The 6,000-nt window shown below is 48.0% G+C and overlaps 1 protein-coding gene across 1 annotated transcript in view; it reads right to left on the reverse strand.

The window, feature by feature from the left end:
* Positions 1 to 6,000, reverse strand: part of msraa (methionine sulfoxide reductase Aa) — a 72,233-nt gene that overhangs the window by 21,705 nt on the left and 44,528 nt on the right.

The following is a 6,000-nucleotide window of genomic DNA, read 5'->3' on the forward strand; positions in this document are numbered from 1 at the left end:
GTTTCTCCCTCCGTGACTCGGGAGTGGAGACATCTAGTGGCTGTACTTCGGTTGAGAGATTTGGCGAGCGGGCCTTGGAGAGTCCATCCCAAACGGGTCTCGACTGCTGCAGGACAGCCTCGGGGTCCGGTATAAACCCGGTCTATCGGGACAATGAGGTCTGCATGGTCGGAGCCTATCAACAGGGTCGGCATAGCATTGTCTATGAGCGGGATCGGTAACTTGCGCAGATGTGCATATTTCTCCATCAGCTTGGCGACGGGGTATGTGTACCGCGACAGTCCTATTTCTTGGCTGGTGAAAGCGTCTGTAATCTGGTACCGTCGCTCAGGCTGGCCGCTTGCTGCGATAGAAAATGAGACATTCTCGCCCTTTATCGTCTTCAAATCTCGTCTTATTGTCCGAATTGTCATTTGGGTTTCGCTTCCCCGCAGCCCTAGCTGGGCCGCAGCGGAGGCGAGCAGAAGGGTCTTCTCTGACCCGTCATCGAGGACGGCGTAAGTGTCCAGGACTTTATTCTGGTAGCTTAGTGTCACACGCACTACTTTTAGGAGTACTCGGGCTCCACTGCTGCTGGCGGGATCGATGTACATGACGCTCGCTTTGCTGCTGGATGGTGCGGGTGAAGGGCGCCGTCTGTTACTGTCGTGAAGTATGTCCAGATGGGCTCCATCGCACTTGGTGCACCTTTTCTTTAAGCGGCATTCGGCTGCCATGTGTGAGCGCGCACAGCGAAAACAGCGCTTGTTGGACTTTATCCATTGACTTGCTTCCTCCGCGTTCAGCTTGGGGAAGGAGTCACATTGCGCTAGCCAGTGTTCTTTCTCACAGTAGGGGCACACTATCTTCCACTTCTCCGTTCTGGAGGGGGTACTGTGGCTCCTGCTGCTCGGTACTGACTCCGATTGGTGCATCACAGTCACCGATCTTCTTCCATCATTTAGTCGTCTGGTTCCTTCTCTGGAGCCAGGGGTGCTCCGTCCGAATGTATCTAGCCGTAGGCTGCTGACTTCTCTCGCCAGGAAGTCTGCTAGATCGAGGAGGTTCGGTTCGGGGCCGTTCGGGTCTCGGTGGTCTCTCTGCCGCCTAAAACGCTCCTGTCGAGCGGGCGGCAGCTTCTCCAAGATCCTTTCCACATTTGAGTTGGCGTAAAGTTCATGCCTCCCCTTCTCTCTCTGCGCTCCCAACATCCCTACCAGGGACTGCACTCTGATGGACAGGTCGTCCAGTGCTCGATTGTCTATTGCTGGGGGTAAGCGGTCGATGTGTCGGATCTCCTGGATCACGTAATCCCATATGCGCCCATACCTCTGGTCCAATGCTACCAGCGCTGCTGTGTATGGGGTGGTGGAAGTCGCGTAGGCGAGCGCTATATTATGTGCGCGGGGTACCTTTAAGTGCTTCAGTAGGATGGCGTATTTATGGCGTTCATCCAATACATCCACCAACATGGTCTCCAGACACATGCGGAGTTCTGTATACTGGGCCCGGTTCTCTTGGGTGAAGTCGGGTACCATAGGCGTGCCAATGTATGACGCTGACTGTGGATACATCGGCGAGCGTTGGGGGAGAGGCCTCCTAGGCGAGTCTCCTCCCGCTCCTTGGTATGGGCTGGTACCGGCAGTGTACCATGGCCCGCTTGTCCAGGTGCTGTTCCTCGGTGCGGGTCGTGCGTCGTGCTCACCCGGGTATAGAGTCGGGGGTCTGTAGCGCAGCTCCGCGGGAGTATAGCCTGGGCTGTACCGGACCTCCTGGTCCGGTAGAGTACTGTGCTGTCGTCGGGCGTGGTTCTCCTCCTCTTCCTCTTCGTCTTCAGTTAGGTCATCCAGTGCTTGTAGTCTCTGGTTTAGCCTCTCCACAGGATATGCTGCTCCTTCCCGGTTGCTAGGTCTCGCTTGGACCGGTGGGGGGAGGTGGTCTGTGGGGGGTATAGACCTCGTCTGTTGGTCAAGTTCAGGGTTGTTTACTCGGCTAGGGGATGCCGCCCTGGAGGTGTGTCTAGACGAGTTCCTGGAGCCTCTGGCGGAGGGAGAGGGTGTTGTCCGTCTGATCAGCTGTTCTATTAGTTGCGCTTGCTGTCTGTCGCGCTCTGCGTCCCGTAGAGCACCAGCAGCTGCTCGCTGGCTGTCTGCTCGGTCTCGGGCCACATTCTCTTCCCTCTGAATGCGTCTTATTTCTAGACGTATATGCTCTTCTTCGCTCCGCTGCTGGATCTGCAGTCGGTCGCGTTCAGCAGCGGCGTTCAGGCTGATGAGGAAGGCCTGCTGTAGGGTCCTCTCTGCCTCGCTGGGAGAAGGCGGTTGTATAGGGGAGCCTTCCCTCGGGGTACTCCTTGCGGAGCCTTGGAGCTCTATCTCCACGGTGCTCTCCCCGTCTTCTTCCGTGCCGAGTTCTCTCTCGGTAGCGTTGTATTCCTCCCGGGACTCATCGGGGACTACTTCTTCAGTACTGGCGGGGTGTGAAGTCATGTCTGGTTCCCACTGGTCCCCACCGTGAACTTGGTCAGTTACATTAGAACCCGTAGGGGCCTCTATGGTCGGGGTAGTCTGGGCGTTGGGGTTAGACATACTTTTACTTTCTAGTTTTACCGCGTTTACTGTTAGTAGAAGACTAGGTTGTTGACTGACAGCGTAAGCCTCTAAGTACTGAGGGAGCCGTCGTTCGCGCTGCGGGCGTTGGTTAGGAGGATCGTTTCGTGGAGTGTTCATCATAGGCCATTTCAATATTAATAACACTATATTAATATTACACTAATTACCCTCCGGATCGAAGGACCAATTGTAACTGAGGGGTACAATTCCCTGACTGTATTACTAGATATGATACTTACTACCACTACCTTTGTACTTAATATTCGGCCACCCAGTACTCGGCATAAATATATTATGATGAACACTGTCACGTAGATGAAACGGATCCAACACAAATGTACGAATTAGAAATAGGTCTTTATTTCTACACAGCGATGGTGTGTAGAGCAAGCACTTAATCAAATCAATCACATTTATGAATGGGAATTAGTATGCACTTTTATGGCAAGAGTATTCGTCGGTATATCAATAGAGAATGTCCAATCTCTGAAGGCGCAGGTGGTACATATACGACCTGGAATAGTTAAGGAATAACAGCAATGATACTTTAATGATTATAGACTGGATACACTAGGGGGGGTTAATCCAGTCGCTTGTAAGCCGACAGGAGTAGGAAGGGGGGGGGGGGGGTAGAGTCCGGCTGCCTCATCCGGCCAAGGGTATCCCAGGTGAACCCACTGTAGTGCCGTTCAATGCGCCGGCGATCCTTGGACCACAGATGAAAGCAGGTGGACTCTTTGTGGGCCGGCGTCCTCCGGTCCACGGAGGAGAGACGTGAAGCGACCTCGTCTTGCAGAGCGTCTCCTCACCTTGCGTCCTCTCCAGGGGGGGGGGGTTCCAACACACGGCAGTGTCGGGGGTCTTTATCCATGGAATAATCAACGTATACAAAGCATAATCCGTGCCTGGGAAGGCGGGCTGTCGTCGGTAGAATAATCCGGTATACAGGTCCACTCGCTCGTCGGCTCTGGGGCTCCTCGGGTGCAATCTCACATGGGGTCGATCATCCTGAATAAGCAGCCAGTTTTCTGCCCGAAACGATGGGGTGCTGACTACGGTAGTATTCTCACCGCACGAAGCACTATATATTAACAGACTATTATTAGCTTAATAGACTACGTCCAACTCGACGATATAGTGCCAAATATGACTATTCAAATATTAATATACACGATGTCTCAATACCGAAGGTAGGCCGAACTTGGCCTTACTCCCACACGTGGCGTCGCGGGGAGGCTTTACGTCTGTCACTCTATTGGAGGGTAAGAAACTGGACTGAAAAGGGAAGTCCTACTTTAGTAGCGCAGTATATATACGCACTATGAACAAATAGTCCCATTAGTGGTGCGGTAGCCAGATTCCTACGCGGAACTAGGACTTGTTCGTACATGTTGAGCGGTACGTTTGAACTGGGTCTGGGGGATATGGCAGCCTGGCACCAAGGTCTCGACCAATAGTAGAATGGAGACTATTATGGGATGTTCAGTAGGCTAGAATGGATATTCAATGCATATTGTACAAGGAATATACAAGGGATATCAGGGAATATTAGAGAATATACAAATACAATTAAATATATATATATAAATAAATATATATATTCGGTTTAATCTGGCCCTTCACAACAGTAATAATATTTGAATTCTCATTTCAGCCTATTCATAGTCGAATGGTGTTCTTTAGGGACAACCGACTGTCCTATTGTACACAACCATTATTGGGCAATACATAGATATATATCAAATATCGTCTCACTATGTATTGTACTGTGGATTTATTTTATATGGAGAATTGTGATGCAGTTTTGTTTCTAAATAAATGCTAAAAAAAAAAGTTAATAGTACCACCAATATAACAAGTAACCAACATGAGGTTAAAAATAACAATATAGTACAAATTAATAAGTAGGAGTGTAACAATACACAACATTTTTCAGATGTAATATGAATTCAAATGTTGAGGTCACAATTCTATTTGATTTGTTCAAATGTATTCATACTACAGATGTCTAATTACAGATATATATAATATATAGTCTATATAACTATAACTATAAACATAAAGTTTGGAAATTTGTGTTTGGTAGATTATTTCTCTGTTGTGGCAATACTTCTTGGCAATACTTTTTATACCGGGATGAGCAGCACAGCTGAGTATGTGGGGTCGCACCCATGAAAAATGTGACAAATCTTATTCAAACAGCTTATTCTGCAGTTGCTATTGACTCTTGTTTTGTGTTGTTTGGTGGATTGGATGATTGAAGTCTATCAGTAACAAGGAAGAAACTAGACAAATTGGCAATTTTACAATTTATTAATTTAATAAACAGTCAGACGCCTCAGTAGCATGTGGAAGAACCATACACAGCCACAACAGCCTTAAAAGGTAAATAAACAGGCTATAAAATGTATTGCCAAGAAGCATTGTTACAACAAATGAATAATCTACCAAACACAAATTTCCAAACTTTATGTTTTATGTTTATATATATAGTTGTCTATATATAGACTATCTCTTTAGACTGTATACTGGTTCAGTGATGCTGGTGTGGAGTGACTGATTTAGACTGTATACTGGTTCAGTGATGCTGGTGTGGAGTGACTGATTTAGACTGTATACTGGTTCAGTGATGCTGGTGTGGAGTGACTGATTTAGACTGTATACTGGTTCAGTGATGCTGGTGTGGAGTGACTGATTTAGACTGTATACTGGTTCAGTGATGCTGGTGTGGAGTGACTGAGAGTCGCAGGGGGTCCGCCAGACCACAGATGATTTGAGTTTTTTTCTTTTCTTTTTAGAAATATTTAATTAGCATATTTTTATCATCAGAAGCATGAATAGTCTCTCCACTACAATAAAAAATAAAGATAAATAAATAAACACCTAGACATGATTTTTGAACGTTAACAGTAGGCTACCAGGTAGCCGCTAAAACGTGAATCAGTTGACTATCACTTTCTGTAGCTAGCCTAGCACGCTAGTTAACTTTCTCGGCTCGTCTGCAGTCAGCCGCCAGAGGCGAAAATGTGTGACAAACGAAAAGGAGATGACGGCAGCTCATCTGCAAAAAAAGCAATCGCGAAAATTACATCACCATGGGCTTCACTGAGGGACCAGACAAACGACCTGAGTGTGTGATTTGTGGAGAAAAGTTGGCAAACTCGAGCCTGAAGCCCAGCAAGCTGAAGAGACATCAGGCGTCTAAGCACCCAGAAACCGTTGGGAAGGATCCGGACTTTTTTCGGAGGAAAGAACAGTCTCTCAAGGCGAACAAGCCTGTTGATTTTAGAGTAGCGTGGAGCAGGGGTGGCAGTGATTTACAGAAGGCTACCGAAGCCTCCTTTGAGTGTTCGCTTTTAATTGCAAAAGCAAAGAAACCGCACAATATTGGCGAGCAGCTCATCAAACC

Source organism: Notolepis coatsorum (assembly GCF_963971535.1).
Source record: "Notolepis coatsorum genome assembly, chromosome: 5".
NCBI classification, from domain to species: Eukaryota; Metazoa; Chordata; class Actinopteri; order Aulopiformes; family Paralepididae; genus Notolepis; species Notolepis coatsorum.